Here is a 21132-nt window from a genome sequence, read left to right as displayed (position 1 = left end):
AAAATTTTTTTTACAGTGAGAATATATTTTATACTGAGCAAAACAAAGTTATTCCAATTTTGAAACAAAAAGATAAGGAATAAGAATTTATTATCAAAGTCTACTGAAAAAGAGATTCAGGGGCACATGGTACATTGTAGAAAAGTATTTGTATAGCCCCAAGGCTATGCATGGCCCCTAGGGTTGGAATTAAAACTAGTGAATGGAAGCTATAGAGAGATATTGGCTAAACATAAGAAAAAATGTTCAAAGTCAGAGTTTTCTAAGAATGGAGTGCATTGCCTCAAGAAACATTAAGTTCTCACATAAGTTCAAATATAGGCCAGGTCACTTGGAGAAGGTGATATCATGAGGATAAAATACCAGAATGGTATGTGTACCAGGTAACCTTAAGTTCCTTTTCAACTATAATTCTATGATTTTCTAAAGGGTAGATCTTGTTTTTTAGGTTCCTTTTGTTCATGCACTATAAAAAAGAAAATTTTGACTTTTTTAGGTCATAAAACCTCCTTCACCTAACATGTACATGAAATTAAAAGAAAGATGTTCTTGTTTTAAACTTTGTAGTTTACTCTCCCTTTTCATCTTTGTTACATGTCTAACAACCAAATAAGCAAATTGAGTATTATGTAGCATTACTGTCATCAACTCTTTATCTATAGAGTCATCACCGATATATTTTTGAGAGCTATTTCTCTCTGTCTGCCTGTCTTTCTAATAAGAGAAACTGGATCTCACAGTCTGAATCCTTGAAGCAAGGAAATAGAATCTCAATTTTTTTCAAAGCAGCAATACACCCAGCTAAAATATTATATTTCCAGACTTATTTGCAGCTAGATGTGACCAACTGACTAAGTTCAATGGAAGTGATGTGTGGGACCTCTGGGAAATTTCTCAGTGGGAACTGGTTTGGTTGGGAGAGGACTCATTTGCCTTTTCTGCTGTTTGGAATGTGAATGTGATAGCTAGAGCTCAGCAGTCATCCTGGTTCATGAGGTGACTTTGAGGGTGAAAGCCTTTCACTGAGGATGGTTGAGATGATAGAATTGAGCAGGATGCCTGATGCTTTTTGTGGAGCCACCATAACAGCTCTGTATCCTTACAGGAAAGAACAAGTCCTTGTATGCTTAAACTTTTTTATGTCTGCTTATTGTAGCCCAACTGCAGTTCCTGATAGAATCAATGTTTCTGTTTAGTCATATTTGTGCTCTCCTTTGAAATCGATGCTTGTATTGAGAGTAGGGTTAATTTGTAGGATAAAGAAATGAGAATATGGCAAAAAGAGATTCTGTTCCCTGATAATCACTTAGCTCTTCCAAGGAGTAGTCTTAAACATGAGGGAGAGGGTAACTATGATAACAATAGCTAATATGTGTTGTGTATTTATTCACAACACTGCTGAAAGCACTTTACATGAATTAACTCATTTAGTCTTCACAACCTCCCATGAGGCAGTTATTTACCCATTTTATAGATGGGGAAATTGAGGTACAGAGAAGTTAAGTATCCTTGCCTAAGGACACACAACTGGCAGAGCTGGGCATCTATTTCCAGAGTTCATGCTCTTAACCATGATGTGGCACTTTCTGCAAACAGGGCTCTCACAGGGAGCCTTCTGAAAGCAAATAGTAGTATAATGTGCTTGTCCTAGGACCCAAGTCCATCAGGTACTTCATACTTGCAAAATTAATGATAGTTTCAGTTGTTAATTTGTCAACAAAAGTGTCCTACAGAATGTACTATTTCAGTGATTATTATGTGAAGAGTAAAATAATTCAAATGGGTAATGTAGCTTAAATGGCAATAACTTTACATTTTTGTGCCATTTTTTGAATATGGAAAGAAAACTCCCATTATTTTATATAATGTATATGCCTTTTTAAAATTGAGATATAGTTGATTTATAGTGTTGTGTTAGTTTCTGCTGTACAACAAAGTAATTCAGTTATACATATATATATATATTCTTTTTCATATTCTTTTCCATATAATGTATATGTCTTAAAGTATGTTTATTTGAGTCATTTCCCTATCAAATAGCTCTTGATTTTCCTTTGCTCTTTTGTTTCAAATGACGTGAATGTTTATTTTTGGTAAAAGTGGTTTTTAAGAACTGATGCTTTTAATTCATGCTATATTTTTGTGGCATCCATACACATTTATCTCTGGTTAATGTTTTCACATGTGAGTTGGATTTAGTTCCCACCCTAAAATATTTAGTTTCCCCAAACTGATATAACTACTTTGTCATAAAATATTATAGCTTACAATAGAGTATCTAGTTAAAACCTAATGTTCAAAGCAATGGAGAGATTCAGAAAAAAGTTGGTTGTGACTTGTCCCTTTGAAGCAGAGTAGATGCGGTAAGTAGGTAGTTGAGTAATGTAATCAAAGGATGTCAGAATGCTGTTAGAGACTTAGTTTGTTTCTGCTCTGGTGAGAGATGGCAACTCAATATTGGGACATGTGCATCATTGAACCTTGGAGATGATACTCCTCAGGGACACCTTTTAAGAAGAACAGGACATGGGTTATTTTATACTTGCTACAATTAGCCATTACTAGGTAAGGTATTTGAGTGCTGGGTTGGTTATTTTCTGTTTTCCCTGCTCCCCTTTCCCAGGTTTACTTTCCACACTTCTACACCCTAGTGTTTTTCCCTGGGGATGGATACAGATAAACTGCATTTCCTAGACTTTCTTGTTCTCTTGCTTCCAGTTGGTTTGGGCAATGGGAAGCACCAGCAAGGGGTTGAAGGGTAAGAGGAGGGAGAGAGGAGAGATCAGTGTATCCCTTCCTTCTCTCCATCGCTGCCTTGGAGCTGTGTTCTGGCTGTGGCTGCAGTTCTACAAGTACAGGTTTCCATTTCCTCAATTCTTCCATCATTCCAGCTCCAGCCTGTCCCTTCAGGCCTAGAAGTGGTAACAGTCCCAGAGTACTCAACATGCCTATTGAATCTCTTAACTCTTTTCATACATGTGTAGATAGTTTCTTTATTAAAATATCTTCAAACCTCAGCTGAGTGCCCCTTCTGTTTCCTGCTAAGGCTTATACTCTGGGAATGGACTCAGACAGGTCAGTATACACTTTCCTAGTGACAGAAGGAGTGGACACCCTTATTAAAAAAAGAAGCTTCCTGACAGATGACATTAAACTTACAGGTATTTTCTTTTGTAAGGCTTTAAAAAGTCAGAGAATTCTTTTCTTTGAAATGGTTTATGTCTGTCCAATAGTTTAGATTAGAATATCAATGACTGTCATATCTATGCATGCCCAAATAATTGTTCAACACAGTCCCACTCAGCCATTTCAGTGCCCTTGTGCAGTTTAAAAAAATGTTTAAATACATCTTATCTTTTGCTGTTTTACTTTTTAAAGCCTCTCCCCACTTTTCACCTACTGCATGTTTTTTAACCTGAGTCATCTTAAAAAGAGTATTTGTAGAAGGTATTTCCTTAGGTTTTGTTTATGATTATCTAACCTTGGGAGTTGAGAAAAGAACAAAAGTAAAATTTATTTCAGCTGAGTTCTGGGGATTTTCTTCTGCAGATGTTTTTCTTCCCTTGCAAAATAAAAGCCAGAGACAACTATTGTCCAAAGTTGAAATAGTGAGTATGTTTTGGTTCAAAGTGTACTATAAGTATAAAGATAATTTCATGTGCTTGATGAAGAACCTTTGCTAGAATAGATTAGTTTGGCCTCAGGTATGTGGTGAGTGGCCATTGAGTTGGAAAATGCATTCTTTTCTATTCCAATTAGGAAAGAGAATAAGAAACAGTTCTTATAATGTTTGCTAATATATAAAGCCAATATTAACAGACCTGAAGCTATCAATCAATAATAGTAGGTGATTTTAATACCCCACTTACCTCAACGGGTAGATCAATGCGATCCCTATCAAATTACCAATGGCATTTTTTTACAGAACTGGAACAAAAAAATCTTAAAATTTGCATGGGGACACAAAAGACCCTGAAGAGCCAAAGCAATCTTGAGGGAAAAAAATGGAGCTGGAGGAATCAGACTCCCTGACTTCAGACTATACTCCAAAGCTACAGTAATCAAGACAATATGGTAAAGGCACAAAAACAGAAATATAGGTCAATGGAACAGGATAGAAAGCCCAGAGATAAACCACACAACTATTGTCAACTAATCTATGACAAAGGAAGCAAGGATATACAATGGAGAAAAGACAGTCTCTTCAATAGTGGTGCTGGGAAAACTGGACAGCTACATGGAAAAGAATGAAATTAGAACACTCCCTAACACCATACACAAAATAAACTCAAAATGGATTAAAGACCTAAATATAAGATTGGACACTATAAAACTCTTAGAGGAAAACATAGGAAGAACACTCTTTGACATAATCACAGCAAGATCTTTTTGACCCACCTTCTAGAGTAATGGAAATAAAAACAAAAATAAACAAATGGGACCTAATGAAACTTACAAGCTTTTGCAAAGCAAAGGAAACTATAAATGAGACACAAAGACAACCCTCAGAATGGGAGAAAACATTTGCAAATGAAGCAGCTTACAAAGGATTAATCTCCAAAATGTATAAAGAGCTCATGCAGCTCAATATTAAAAAAGCAAACAACCCAATCCAAAAATGGCAAGAAGACCTTAATAGACATTTCTCCAAAGAAGACATACAGATGGCCAAGAGGCACATGAAAAGCTGCTCAACATCACTAATTACTAGAGAAATGCAAATCAAAAGTACAATGAGGTTTCACCTCCCACCAGTTAGAATGGGCATCATCAGAAAATCTAGTAACAACAAATGCTGGAGAGGGTGTGGAGAAAAGGGGACCCTCTTGCACTGTTGGTGGGAATGTAAATTGATACAGCCACTATGGAGAACAGTATGGAGGGTCCTTAAAAATCTAAAAATAGAATTACCATATGACCCAGCAATCCCACTACTGGGCAAATACGCAGAGAAAACCATAATTCAAAAATACACATGCACCCCAATGTTCATTACAGCACTGTTTACAGTAGCCAGGACATGGAAGCAACCTAAATGCCCATCGACAGATGAATGGATAAAGAAGTTGTGGTACATATATACAGTGGAATATTACTCAGCTATAAAATGGAATGAAATTGGGTCATTTGCAGAGACGTGGATGGACCTAGAGACTGTCATACAGAGTGAAGTAAGTCAGAAGGAGAAAAACAAATATCGTATATTAACGCATATGTGTGGAATCTAGAAAAATGGTACAGATGAACCAGTTTGCAAGGCAGAAATAGAGACACAGATGTAGAGAACAAATATATGGATACCGAGGGGGGAAAGCAGTGGGGTGGTGGTGGTGGTGGGATGAATTGAGAGTTTGGGATTGACGTATATACCCTAATATGTATAAAATAGATAATTAATAAGAACTGCTTTATAAAAAAATAAAATAAAATTCAAATGAAAGAAAGAGAAATTAAGAAAACAATCCCATTTATAATTGCATCAGAAAGAATGAAATATCTAGGAATAAATTTAACCAAGGAGGTGAAAGACCTGAATACTGAAAAGTATAAGACATTAATGTAAGAAATTGAAGAAGACACAAATAAACGGAAAAATATTTCCTGGTCATGGATTGGAAGAATTACTATTGTTAAAAGATGCACACTACCCAGAGCAGCCTACAGATTCATTGCAGGTCCTATCAAAATTCTGATGGCACTCTTCACAGAAACAAAACAGATGATCCTAAAATTTGTATGGAACCACCAAAGATCCAGAATAGCCAAAACAACCTTGAGAAAGCAGAACAAAGCTGGAGGAATCATGCTATCTGATTTCAACCTATATTACAAGGCTATAGTAATTAAAACAGTGTGGTATTGCCATAAAAACCATAAACATAGATTAATGGAACAGAATAGAGACCCCAGAAATAAACCCATGCATATATGTTTAATTAATTTATGACAAAGGAGCCAAGAATATCCAATGGGGAAAGGACAGTCTGTTTAATAAATGGAGGTGGGAAAACTGGACAGACACATGCAAAAGAATCAATCTGGACCACTATCTTACACGATATACAAAAATAAACTCAAATTGAATTAAAGACTTAAACCTAAGACCTGAAACCATAAAAATTCTGGAAGTAAACATAGGCAGTAAGCTCCCTGACATAGGTCATGGTGATGATTTTCTGAATCTGACACCAAAAGCAAAGACAACTAAAGCAAAAATAAACAAGTGGAAATACATCAAACTAAAAAGCTTCTGCATATCAAAGGAAACCATCATCAGAATGAAAAAGCAACCTACTGAATGGGAGAAAATATTTGCAAGTTACTTATCTGATAAGTGGTTAATAGTAAAAATATACAAAGAACTCATACAACTTACTAGTAAAAAAAAGAACCTGTTAAAAAAATGGACAGGCTATCTGAAGCAGACGTTTTTCCAATGATGACATACAAATGGCTAGCAGGTACGTGAAAAGATGTTCAACATTACTAATTATCTGGGAAATGCAAATCAAAACCACAATGAGTTATCACCTCTTACCTATTAGAATGGCTATTATCAAAAGACAAGAAATAAAAAGTGTTGGAAAGGATGTAGGGAAAAGGGAACCCTTATGCACTGTTAGTGGGAAATTGGAGTAACCACTATGGAAAACAATATGGAGGGTCCTCAAAAAATTTTTAAAAAGTAAATAGGACCATCATATGATCTGACTATTCCACTGCTGGATATTTATCCAAAGAAAATGAAAACACTAACTCAAAAACATATATGCAACTCGATGTTCATTGCAGTGTTATTTATAATAGCCAAGACATGGAAATCAGTTGTGTCCACTGATGGATAGATGGATAAAGAAACTGTGATTGTGCACACGTGCGTGTGCGCGCGCGCGCACACACACACACACACACACACACACTCACAAATATATATGATGGAATATTATTCAGCCATAGATAGAATGAAATCTTGCCATTTGGGACATCATGGATAAACCTTGAGGGTATTATGCTGAGTGAAATAAGTCAGAGAAAGGCAAATACCATGTGATCTCTCTTATACATGAAATCTAAACTCCCTCCTCACCCTCCCGCTCTCCTCAAAAACCCAAGCTCATAGATATGGAGAACAGATTGCTGGTTGCCAGAGGTAGGGGATGAAGAGGTGGGACAAATGGGTGAAGTGGTATTAAAAAATAAAACAAAACCACTTCAAGGAAAAAATTAATTTGGAGACCCACAATTATGATTAGTGTTAGATTATGCTATGTTAGAGGGAACCATGTAAGGAGTAAATTTCCCTGGGAAATTAGAGAACAACCATGCACTAATAGCTAGGCTCTGACTGTGAAATCTATGTGTGAAAGAATTTTTTTAAAAGGAAAAACATAAAAGAATCAAGACACACATAGACATCCTTTACATTTTTACAACATTGATATTGTACAATTTCTCTGTAATTCTAATGTCAAATGTATACTGAACACTTAAGATATTTGTTATTGTTTCCAGAAATGTTGTCATGTTTTCTTTGCATTCCCTGGACTGTTCTGTATTTTTTTTTTTTTTTTTTTTTTTTTTTTTTTTTTTTTTTTTTTTTTTTTTTTTTTTAACATCTTTATTGGGGTATAATTACTTTACAATGGTGTGTTAGTTTCTGCTTTATAACAAAGTGAATCAGTTATACATATACATATGTTCCCATATCTCTTCCCTCTTGCGTCTCCCTCCCTCCCACCCTCCCTATCCCACCCCTCCAGGCTGTCACAGAGCACCGAGCCAATATCCCTGTGCCATGCGGCTGCTTCCCACTAGCTATCTACCTTACTACGTTTGTTAGTGTGTATATGTCCATGACTCTCTCTCGCCCCGTCACAGCTCACCCTTCCCCCTCCCCATAACCTCAAGTCCGTTCTCTAGGAGGTCTGCGTCTCTATTCCTGCCTTACCCCTAGGTTCTTCATGACATTTTTTTTTTTCTTAAATTCCATATATATGTGTTAGCATACTGTATTTGTCTTTTTCTTTCTGACTTACTTCACTGTGTATGACAGACTCTAGGTCTATCCACCTCATTACAAATAGCTCAATTTCGTTTCTTTTTATGGCTGAGTAATATTCCATTGTATATATGTGCCACATCTTCTTTATCCATTCATCCGATGATGGGCACTTAGGTTGTTTCCATCTCCGGGCTATTGTAAATAGAGCTGCGATGAACATTTTGGTACATGACTCTTTTTGAATTTCGGTTTTCTCAGGGTATATGCCCAGTAGTGGGATTGCTGGGTCATATGGTAGTTCTATTTGTAGTTTTTTAAGGAACCTCCATACTGTTCTCCATAGTGGCTGAACCAATTCACATTCCCACCAGCAGTGCAAGAGGGTTCCCTTTTCTCCACACCCTCTCCAGCATTTATTGTTTCTAGATTTATTGATGATGGCCATTCTGACTGGTGTGAGATGATATCTCATTGTAGTTTTGATTTGCATTTCTCTAATGATTAATGATGTTGAGCATTCTTTCATGTGTTTGTTGGCAGTCTGTATATCTTCTTTGGAGAAATGTCTATTTAGGTCTTCTGCCCATTTTTGGATTGGGTTGTTTGTTTTTTTGTTGTTGAGCTGCATGAGCTGCTTGTAAATTTTGGAGATTAATCCTTTGTCAGTTGCTTCATTTGCAAAAATTTTCTCCCATTCTGAGGGTTGTCTTTTGGTCTTGTTTATGGTTTCCTTTGCTGTGCAAAAGCTTTGAAGTTTCATTAGGTCCCATTTGTTTATTTTTGTTTTTATTTCCATTACTCTAGGGGGTGGGTCAGAAAGAATCTTGCTGTGATTTATGTCATAGAGTGTTCTGCCTATGTTTTCCTCTAATAGTTTGATAGTTTCTGGCCTTATATTTAGGTCTTTAATCCATTTTGAGCTTATTTTTGTGTATGGTGTTAGGGAGTGTTCTAATTTCATTCTTTTACATGTACCTGTCCAGTTTTCCCAGCACCATTTATTGAAGAGGCTGTCCTTTTTCCACTGTACATTCCTGCCACCTTTATCAAAGATAAGGTGTCCATATGTGCATGGGTTTATCTCTGGGCTTTCTATCCTGTTCCATTGATCTATCTTTCTGTTTTTGTGCCAGTACCATACCGTCTTGATAACTGTAGCTTTGTAGTATAGTCTGAAGTCAGGGAGCCTGATTCCTCCAGTTCCTTTTTTTGTTCTCAAGATTGCTTTGGCTATTCGGGGTCTTTTGTGTTTCCATACAAATTGCGAAATTTTTTGTTCTAGTTCTGTGAAAAATGCCAATGGTAGTTTGATAGGGATTGCATTGAATCTATAGATTGCTTTGGGTAGTAGAGTCATTTTCACAATGTTGATTCTTCCAATCCAAGAACATGGTATATGTCTCCATCTATTTGTATCATCTTTAATTTCTTTCATCAGTGTCTTATAGTTTTCTGCATACAGGTCTTTTGTCTCCTTAGGTAGGTTTATTCCTAGATATTTTATTCTTTTTGTTGCAATGGTAAATGGGAGTGTTTTCTTGATTTCACTTTCAGATTTTTCATCATTAGTATATAGGAATGCCAGAGATTTCTGTGCATTAATTTTGTATCCTGCTACTTTACCAAATTCATTGATTAGCTCTAGTAGTTTTCTGGTAGCATCTTTAGGATTCTCTATGTATAGGATCATGTCATCTGCAAACAGTGACAGCTTTACTTCTTCTTTTCCGATTTGGATTCCTTTTATTTCCTTCTCTTCTCTGATTGCTGTGGCTAAAACTTCCAAAACTATGTTGAATAAGAGTGGTGAGAGTGGGCACCCTTGTCTTGTTCCTGATCTTAGTGGAAATGCTTTCAGTTTTTCACCATTGAGGATGATGTTTGCTGTGGGCTTGTCGTATATGGCCTTTATTATGTTGAGGAAAGTTCCCTCTATGCCTACTTTCTGCAGGGTTTTTATCATAAATGGGTGTTGAATTTTGTCAAAAGCTTTCTCTGCATCTATTGAGATGATCATATGGTTTTTCTCCTTCAGTTTGTTAATATGGTTTATCACATTGATAGATTTGCGTATATTGAAGAATCCTTGCATTCCTGGAACAAACCCCACTTGATCATGGTGTATGATCCTTTTAATGTGCTGTTGGATTCTGTTTGCTAGTATTTTGTTGAGGATTTTTGCATCTATGTTCATCAGTGATATTGGTCTGTAGTTTTCTTTCTTTGTGACATCCTTGCCTGGTTTTGGTATCAAGGTGATGGTGGCCTCGTAGAATGAGTTTGGGAGTGTTCCTCCCTCTGCTATATTTTGGAAGAGTTTGAGAAGGATAGGTGTTAGCTCTTCTCTAAATGTTTGATAGAATTCGCCTGTGAAGCCATCTGGTCCTGGGCTTTTCTTTGTTGGAAGATTTTTAATCACAGTTTCAATTTCAGTGCTTGTGATTGGTCTGTTCATATTTTCTATTTCTTCCTGATTCAGTCTTGGCAGGTTGTGCATTTCTAAGAATTTGTCCATTTCTTCCAGATTGTCCATTTTATTGGCATAGAGTTGCTTGTAGTAATCTCTCATGATCTCTTTTATTTCTGCAGTGTCAGTTGTTACCTCTCCTTTTACATTTCTAATTCTATTGATTTGAGTCTTCTCCCTTTTTTTCTTGATAAGTCTGGCTAGTGGTTTATCTATTTTGTTTATCTTCTCAAAGAACCAGCTTTTAGTTTCATTGATCTTTGCTATTGTTTCCTTCATTTCTTTTTCATTTATTTCTGATCTGATTTTTATGATTTCTTTCCTTCTGCTAGCTTTGGGGTTTTTTTGTTCTTCTTTCTCTAATTGCTTGAGGTGCAAGGTTAGGTTGTTTATTCTAGATGTTTCCTGCTTCTTAAGGTGGGCTTGTATTGCTATAAACTTCCCCCTTAGAACTGCTTTTGCTGCATCCCACAGGTTTTGGGTCGTTGTGTCTCCATTGTCATTTGTTTCTAGGTATTTTTTGATTTCCTCTTTGATTTCTTCAGTGATCACTTCATTATTAAGTAGTGTATTGTTTAGCCTCCATGTGTTTGTATTTTTTACAGATCTTTTCCTGTAATTGATATCTAGTCTCATGGCGTTGTGGTCAGAAAAGATACTTGATACAATTTCAATTTTCTTAAATTTGCCAAGGCTTGATTTGTGACCCAAGATATGATCTATCCTGGAGAGTGTTCCGTGAGCACTTGAGAAAAATGTGTATTCTGTTGTTTTTGGATGGAGTGTCCTATAAATATCAATTAAGTCCATCTTGTTTAATGTATCATTTAAAGCTTGTGTTTCCTTATTTATTTTCATTTTGGATGATCTGTCCATGGGTGAAAGTGGGGTGTTTAAGTCCCCTACTATGAATGTGTTACTGTCAATTTCCCCTTTTATGGCTGTTAGTATTTGCCTTATGTATTGAGGTGCTCCTATGTTGGGTGCATAAATATTTACAATTGTTATATCTTCTTCTTGGATCGATCCCTTGATCATTATGTAGTGTCCTTCTTTGTCTCTTTTAATAGTCCTTATTTTAAAGTCTATTTTGTCTGATATGAGAATTGCTACTCCAGCTTTCTTTTGGTTTCCATTTGCATGGAATATCTTTTTCCATCCCCTTACTTTTAGTCTGTATGTGTCTCTAGGTCTGAAGTGGGTCTCTTGTAGACAGCATATGTAAGGGTCTTGTTTTTGTATCCATTCAGCTAGTCTGTGTCTTTTGGTGGGAGCATTTAGTCCATTTACATTTAAGGTAATTATCGATATGTATGTTCCTATTCCCATTTTCTATATTGTTTTGGGTTCGTTATTATAGGTCTTTTCCTTCTCTTGTGTTTCTTGCCTAGAGAAGATCCTTTAGCATTTGTTGTAAAGCTGGTTTGGTGGTGCTGAACTCTCTCAGCTTTTGCTTGTCTGTAAAGGTTTTAATTTCTCCATCAAATCTGAATGAGATCCTTGCTGGGTAGAGTAGTCTTGGTTGCAGGTTTTTCTCCTTCATCACTTTCAGTATGTCCTGCCACTCCCTTCTGGCTTGTAGGGTTTCTGCTGAAAGATCAGCTGTTAACCTTATGGGGATTCCCTTATGTGTTATTTGTTGTTTTTCCCTTGCTGCTTTTAATATGCTTTCTTTGTATTTAATTTTTGACAGTTTGATTAATATGTGTCTTGGCGTATTTCTCCTTGTATTTATCCTGTATGGGACTCTCTGTGCTTCCTGGACTTGGTTAACTATTTCCTTTCCCATATTAGGGAAGTTTTCAACTATAATCTCTTCAAATATTTTCTCAGTCCCTTTCTTTTTCTCTTCTTCTTCTGGAACCCCTATAATTCGAATGTTGGTGCGTTTAATGTTGTCCCAGAGGTCTCTGAGACTGTCCTCAGTTCTTTTCATTCTTTTTTCTTTATTCTGCTCTGCAGTAGTTATTTCCACTATTTTATCTTCCAGGTCACTTATCCGTTCTTCTGCCTCAGTTATTCTGCTATTGATCCCATCTAGAGTATTTTTAATTTCATTTATTGTGTTGTTCATCGTTGCTTGTTTCATCTTTAGTTCTTCTAGGTCCTTGTTAACTGATTCTTGCATTTTGTCCATTCTATTGTCCATTCTATCTCCAAGATTTCGGATCAACCTTACTATCATTATTCTGAATTCTTTTTCAGGTAGACTGCCTATTTCCTCTTCATTTGTTAGGTCTGGTGCATTTTTATCTTGCTCCTTTATCTGCTGTGTGTTTTTCTGTTTTCTCATTTTGCTTATCTTACTGTGTTTGGGGTCTCCTTTTTGCAGGCTGCAGGTTCGTAGTTCCTCCTGTTTTTGATGTCTGTCTCCAGTGGCTAAGGTTGGTTCAGTGGGTTGTGTAGGCTTCCTGGTGGAGGGGACTAGTGCCTGTGTTGTGGTGGAAGAGGCTGGATCTTGTCTCTCTAGTGGGCAGGTTCACGTCTGGTGGTGTGTTTTGGGGTGTCTGTGGCCTTATTATGATTTTAGGCAGCCTCTCTGCTAATGGGTGGGGTTGTGTTCCTGTTTTGCTAGTTGTTTGGCACAGGTTGTCCAGCACTGTGGCTTGCTGGTCGTTGAGTGAAGCTGGGTGCTGGTGTTAAGATGGGGGTCTCTGGGAGATTTTCGCCGTTTGATATTATCTGGAGCTGGGAGGTCTCTTGTGAACCAGTGTCTTGAAGTTGGCTCTCCTACCTCAGAGGCAGAGCCCTGCCTCCTGGCTGGAGCACCAAGAGCCTTTCATCCACACGGCTCAGAATAAAAGGGAGAAAAAGTAGAGGGAATTAGTAGACGTATGAGGAAAGAAAGAAGGAAAGGAGGGAAGGAAGGAGGGAAGGAAGGAAGGAAGGAAGGAAGAAAGAAAGAAAGAAGCAAAGAAGGAAAAAAGGCAAGAAGGAACGAAAGGAGGGAGGGAGGGAGGGAGGAAGGAAGGAGGGAAAGAAGGAAAAACAAAAAGAAAAAAGATACAGTAAAAATAAAATAAAGTATAATAAAGTTATTGAATTAAAAAATTCTTAATTAGAAAAAAAAAAAGGACGGATAGAACCTTAGGACAAATGTTGGAAGCAAAGCTGTACAGACAAAGTCTTACACAGAAGCGTACACATACACCCTCACAAAAAGAGGTAAAGGGGGAAAAATCATAAATCTTGCTGTCAGAGACCACCTCCTCAATTTGGGATGATTCGTTGTCTAAAGGAGGGAAGGAAGGAGGGAAGGAAGGAAGGAAGGAAGGAAGAAAGAAAGAAGCAAGGAAGGAAAGAAGGCAAGAAGGAACGAAAGGAGGGAGGGAGGAAGGAAGGAAGGAGGGAAAGAAGGGAAAACAGAAAGAAGATACAGTAAAAATAAAATAGAGTATAATAAAGTTATTGAATTAAAAAAATTCTTAATTAGAAAAAAAAAAAAAAAAGGGACGGATAGAACCTTAGGACAAATGTTGGAAGCAAAGCTGTACAGACAAAGTCTCACACAGAAGCGTACACATACACCCTCACAAAAAGAGGTAAAGGGGGAAAAAATCATAAATCTTGCTGTCAGAGACCACCTCCTCAATTTGGGATGATTCGTTGTCTAAAGGAGGGAAGGAAGGAGGGAAGGAAGGAAGGAAGGAAGGAAGAAAGAAAGAAGCAAGGAAGGAAAGAAGGCAAGAAGGAACGAAAGGAGGGAGGGAGGAAGGAAGGAAGGAGGGAAAGAAGGGAAAACAGAAAGAAGATACAGTAAAAATAAAATAGAGTATAATAAAGTTATTGAATTAAAAAAATTCTTAATTAGAAAAAAAAAAAAAAAAAGGGACGGATAGAACCTTAGGACAAATGTTGGAAGCAAAGCTATACAGACAAAGTCTTACACAGAAGCGTACACATACACCCTCACAAAAAGAGGTAAAGGGGGAAAAATCATAAATCTTGCTGTCAGAGACCACCTCCTCAATTTGGGATGATTCGTTGTCTAAAGGAGGGAAGGAAGGAAGGAAAGAAAGAAAGAAAGAAAGGACGAAGGTAAAGTATAATAACGTTCTTAAAATTAAAATTGATTATTAAGAAAAAAAATTTTAAGAAAAAACCATGGACGGATAGAACCTAGGACAAATGGTGGAAGCAAGACTATACAGACAAGATCTCACACAGAAGCATACACATACACATTCACAAAAAGAGGAATAGGGAGAAAAATCATAGATCTTGCTCCCAAAGTCCACCTCCTTAATTTGGGATGATTGGCTGTCTATTCATGTATTCCACAGATGCAGGGTACATCAAGTTGATTGTGGAGCTTTAATCCGCTGCTTCTGAGGCTGCTGGGAGAGATTTCCCTTTCTCTTCTTTGTTCTCACAGCTCACAGGGGCTCAGCTTTGGATTTGGCCCTTCCTCTGCGTGTAGGTCGCTGGAGGGCGTCTGTTTTTTGCTCAGACAGGACGGGGTTAAAGGAGCCGCTGATTCGGGGGTTCTGGCGTACGGAGGCCGGCGGCGGGGAGGGAGGGGCACGGAATGCGGGGCGGGCCTGCGGCGGCAAAGTCCGGCCACCAGCCCGAGGCCCGCCGTGCGCTCTCCCGGGGAAGTCGTCCCCGGATCCCGGGAACCCGGCAGTGGCGGGCTGCACAGGCTCCGCGGAAGAGGGGAGTGGAGAGCGACCTGCGCTCGCACACAGGCCCCTTGGTGGCGGCAGCAGCAGCCCCAACGTCTCCCGCCCGCCTTGGGGTCCGCGCCTCCAGCCGCGGCTTGCGCCCGTCTCTGGAGTCAGCGCCCTCAGCCGCGGCTCGCGCCCGTCTCTGGGGTCCGCGCCCTCAGCCGCGGCTCGCGCCCGTCTCTGGGGTCCGCGCTTTCAGCCGCGGCTCGCGCCCGTCTCTGGGGTCCGCGCTTTCAGCCGCGGCTCGCGCCCGTCTCTGGGGTCCGCGCTTTCAGCCGCGGCTCTCGCCCGTCTCTGGGGTTCGCGCTTTTAGCCGCGGCTCGCGCCCGTCTCTGGAGTTCCTTTAAGCAGCGTTCTTAAACCCCTCTCCTCACGCACCAGGAAACAAAGAGGGAAGAAAAAGTCTCTTGCCTCTTCGGCAGGTGCAGGCTTTTCCCCGGACTCCCTCCCGGCTAGCTGTGGTGCACTAACCCCTTCAGGCTATGTTCAAGCCGCCAACCCCAGTCCTCTCCCTGCGCTCCCTGTATTTTTAATTTATGTTCAACAGCAAGAAGAATTATTCTGTCTTCTTAAAGTAATTCAGTAACTATATAAATTAATGGGTTTGAGAATTTAAAGCACTAAAATATGAGGAAATTTCCAAAGCAAAGAATAAAACAATAGCATATTGCCAAAAAGAAAAATTGTTGGGAGTTCCCTGGTGGTCTAGTGGTTAGAGTTCCAGGCTTTCACTGCCATGGCCGGGGTTCAATCCCTGGTGGGGGATTTGAGATCCCTCAAGCTGTGCGGCATGGCAAAAAAGAAAAATTGTTTCCTCATTTATAAATTAGGGATGTTAATACCTACTTGGTAGAGTTGTTGTGATAATTAAATAAGATACTTTTTATAAAAGTCAAAGTCATGTTTGGACTTGAAACATTTCTTTGCTAGTTTCAAGATCTTGAGGTATCTCATGGTAATAATAATTTCAGCAGAGGAAATATTTTTGAGTTTTCTTTTCTTCTGGTAGTTATACACTTGACCTATTTTATTCCTAATCTCAGATGGGCCCTCTTGTGATTAACTGCCATATTTTGAATGATAATTGGGTCTGAGTAGTATTAGCAAGTGTGATACACACATAGGGGGACTTACATAACACAGAATTAATGACACTTTGACCAGGCGTAATGAGGAACAGAACGAAGAAACATCCATTCAGCCAAAGGAGAAAGGTGATCCAAAATATTTCCTTTTACCCAGGAAAAAAGCCAGAAAAAAATTAAACTGTTTATATTCATATGGAATGGATAATAATATCCATTTATAGGTTTGTCCAGGGCAGTTTTTTTAAAAAATAAATTTATTTAGTTATTTATTTTTTGCTGCATTGGGTCTTTGTTGCTGCATGCAGCTTTCTCTAGTTGCGGCAAGTGGGGGCTACTCTTCCTTGTGGTGCGTGGGCTTCTCATTGCTGTGGCTTCTCTTGTTGCGGAGCGTGGGCTCTAGGCATGCAGGCTTCAGTAGTTGTGGCACGCAGGCTCAGTAGTTGTGGTGCACGGGCTTAGTTGCTCTGCAGCATGTGGGATGTTCCAGACTAGGGCTCGAACCCATGTCCCCTGCATTGGCAGGTGGATTCTTAACCACTGAGGCACCAGGGAAGTCCCTAGCCAGGGCCGTTTTAAGTCTCTTGCCTTCTGTCATAATATAGTCTGAGAAGATATGGACCATTCTGACATTCTGAACTATACAACTTTAATTAATTACTTTGATGACATGATGTTGATTGGATTGGATTTGCAAGAAATAGCACAGTGGGGGCATTGATAAGACATGGTGCGGGAATGTGGGAGACAAATTCTATGAAGATTCAAATGCCTGCCACATTTGTAAATATTTTAGAGATCCTTGATCAGTGGTATGCCTGGATATCTCTTCCAAAGTAAAAGACAAATTATTGCATCTTTATATTACGAAGAAAGCACAGTACCTGGTGGGCTCTTGAGTTCTGGAGGCAGCATAATTCTATACCTAAGAATACTTCTCTGGCCCATATACATAAAAGGCTAACAACTTTAATTGGGATCTAGAGTAGGAAAGAGTTCAGCAACAGGTCCAGGCTGTGGTGCAAGCAGCCCTGCCACTTGGGTCATACAATTGGGCAGACTGTATGATGTTAAAGGTATTGGTGAGAAAAGATGCTGCATGGAGTTTGTGGCAGGCCCCAGCGGGCAAATCATAATGTAAGCCCTTTGAGTTCTGGAGCAAGGCCATGCCATTTTCAGTGGAGAATTATGTGCCTTTTGATATGCGCAGGTCCCTGGTGGAGGCAGGATGCCTGGCCATGGAGCATCAAGTGACTTTCTGTCTAGTACTGAGTCCTGTCAGACTCCCCAAATGATAAGGTCAGACAGGCCCAGCAACAGTACATTGCAAGATGGAAGTGGTACATTTAGGAGTAAGTATAAGCATGACCAGATGGCATAAACATGCTTCATGAGTAGGTATCATAGACCCCCCCATGGCATAGTGATATCAGTGCCCTTCCCTCATCTCATGCCTATGATTCTTTGGGGATTCTCTATGACTACCTGAAGGGTAACTAAAAAACTCAAGCTTGGTTTATGGATAAGTCAGTTCAGTATGTAGATGAAAGTAAAAAATAGCCTCACTTAAAGGTCATGCTGAAAGATACATGGTCCTGGGAACCATTGTCTACTCTATGCTTTGCACAAATACATTTCTACCTGTCTCACTGGCACGTTTTTTTTTTCCCTCCTAACCATAGCTCCTGCCTCATTATATTTTAAAACTATTAACCTTTCAAATAGTTTTATGGAATCCACTTACTTGCCTCTTTTAAGAATTATCACCCATAACTTTGTCAAGTTTTTTCATTTTTAGAGAGAAGGAACCTTATTCAACATGTAGAATAGTTACACTTTTGACCCAAGAACTGTACATCATTGCCACAGCTCATGATCCTACGAGTGTAATTTGTTTCTTGAGATGTGAGTTAGTTTCATAAGACTTGGCTACTTCAGGGTTTTATCTCTATGGTGATTAAAGGAGTAATATTAAACTCAAACCAAGAAATACTTATTAAACATGATATCTGTTAAGAAAAAAGAATTATTTAGGGTATGTTTTGATGGTAAAAGGAAGTGATTTCTCAAAAGACAAAATCAGTTGGCACTTTATGTTCAGACTTTCATTCACAAAAAGATAAGTGCAGAAAGAAAAAAATGGAGACTACTTACAGAAAAACTGGGTCTTAAAACCAGATAGAAACCTGGGAGCATAAATCTACTTATATTCTTGGCTCTTCTACATGAGGACTGTGGAAGAAATGCTGGTAACTGCTTAAACAAGTATGTGTCTTTTCTATTGTTGATTATTTCCTGGAATTTTCTTTCAAGCCTGACTTAAAAATACTGTAATATACATAATGTTATCTTATAAAGCAGATCCTGTTTGATCAAAGGATAGTTTGAGACTTATGTTGCTGATGATGATGCTCATCATCATTATTTTGCTCTACCACAGAGCATTTTCCCCCTATAAATCTATGCAAACAAATATATGAAGGAAGTTTCTCACAAAAGATGTAAAATGAACAATTCACCTGAAACCAAGAGTTTACCAGAACTCAGAAGCAACACTAGAATTTAACAGGTTTCCACTAGATGGCAAGCATTCTCCTTCAATTTCTCAGTTTCATCAAGCTAAAAAATTGCTGCTATTTCAAATCTAGTCTTTGCACAAGACAGAGGCACTTGTATCAAAAAATGACAAAGACCCTGATTCACGAATTTAGTCAAATGTAGAATCAACTTATTCAAACTGAAATGGAAAATATGTTGTGATGTTTAAATGTTTTGTTTGGAGAATATATATTCATTCATTCATTTGACAAACATTAAATGCCTCATATGTATCTTTCATACTTTGTTTCATTTACTTCCCCCTACCCCAGCAATGAGATTCGGTGTTTTTATTAGTCTCATTTTAGAGACTGGGAAACTGAGGCTTAGAGAGATTAAGCAATTATTAGCCCAAGATAAATTGTCTAGGATTAAGCCTAGACAGTTTAATCCAGAGCCTATTCTCCTAACCACTACATCTTTTTGTTTTTGTTTGAAGTATAGTTGATTTACAGTGTTTCAGGTGTGCAGCAAAGTGATTCAGTTATATATATACATGTCCATATATATGCATATATATGTATATATATAGAATATATATATATTCTTTTTCAGATTCTTTTCTATTATAGTTCCCTGTGCTATACAGTAGGTCCTTATTTATCTATTTTATATATAGTAGCATGTATCTGTTAATCCCAAAGTCCTAATTTGTCCCTCTCTCACCCTCCCCCTTTCCCCTTTGGTAACCATTAGTTTGTTTTCTATGTCTGTGAGTCCATTTCTGTTTTGTAAATAAGTTCATTTCTATCATTTTTTTAGATTCCACATATAAGTGATATCATATATTTGTATGACTTCGCTTAGTATGATAATCTCTATGACCATCCATGTTCCTGCAAATGACATTATTTTGTTATTTTTTATGGCTGAGTAATATTCCATTTGTGTGTGTGAGTGTGTGTGTGCATGTGTGTGTGTATATATATATATATATATATATATATATATATATATATATATACCACATTTTCTTTATCCATTCATCTGTCAATGGACATTTAGGTTGTTTCTGAAAAAAAAAGAAAAAAAAAAAAAACGCTCCACCAAGGTTTCATCAAAATAGAGGACCCAGGAACGGAGACATACACCTAGTGCCTGGCAGTGTACTAGGTACTGGGGTTACAAAGATGAGTAAAGCATTTCTGTGCTCAAGGAACTTATTAGCCTAGTGGAAGAAAAGAAGATGTCAATAAATTCAAGTACAACATATTAAGTGCTGCTACACTGGTAGAACAGAGGAAAGAGTTATCCACTGAAATCTGAGACGTGGAGGATGAGCACCCAGAAGGTTAGAGGAAAGCAAGAGCAATGACTTTTTGAGGAAGGGGGAACAGTATAAAGGCTCAGTGATTTGAGTTGGCAGTGTGGAATGGCTGTGTGGTGGGGCATGTGGAAGTGGCAGGATATGGGCCTGGAAAGTCATGAGCCTCTCATGAAGGGATCTGTGTAATTGCTAAGTGGTTTGGACCACTGAAGAGTTTAATCTGGGAAATAATTTTGTTTGCACTAAAAAAATCACTCTGGCAATAGTATAGAGAAGAATTAAAGACGTTTGTACAAAATCCTGAAGTGGTCAATTATTTGAGGTTGTTTAGGAGCAGTTTTTCCCAGAGACTGGGACACAGGGTTCTCCCTACAACATACAGGCAGGGTGAGGCAGAACACAAAAGGGAGGGATGTTAGTAAGACCTACCTCATAATTTTCTATCCCACCATAATTTCCACAAAAATCTGCATAAAAGTTCTGCTTCCTATTTCAAATGAAACTTTGCATTTGACAGTATGATTTTCTTCTTGCCTTTGTCTTTGATGTGATTCTTTGATTTCAGTATAGCTGCTTCATTTGATCTTATTTAGTAGCATCCTTTGCAACTTACAAGTACTAAGCACACTGAATGTTACATCCATCAGATTTGTTTTCCCTGGTCAACTACAATTTTCATGTAACCCTCATTCTTGTCACTACAATCAGTTATTCATTATTTGACAACTTCCTAAAAATTTTTATTCCAGTTAATTTAAAAAGAATGCAGGACTCAACAACACATTTATTATTAATGTGTTCCAGTTATAATATTTAAATGGGAGTATCGAGTTCTGGTTGTGGGAGATCAGAGATAGAAGAGACTTTTTTTTTTTTTTTTTACAAGAGACTTTTAAAGTCTACTGTGACAGTGTTTCTGAAACTTTAATGTGCATAGTAATCACCTGGGCATCTGTTTAAGATGCAAATTCTGATTCAGGAGGTAGGGGTGGGGTCCAAGATTCTGCATTTTTAACAAGCTTCTAGCTGAAGCCACTGGTTGAAGC

The sequence above is a fragment of the Tursiops truncatus genome, chromosome 2, assembly GCF_011762595.2.
Source record: "Tursiops truncatus isolate mTurTru1 chromosome 2, mTurTru1.mat.Y, whole genome shotgun sequence".
Classification (NCBI taxonomy): domain Eukaryota; kingdom Metazoa; phylum Chordata; class Mammalia; order Artiodactyla; family Delphinidae; genus Tursiops; species Tursiops truncatus.
Note: the sequence above shows the minus strand (reverse complement) of the source record.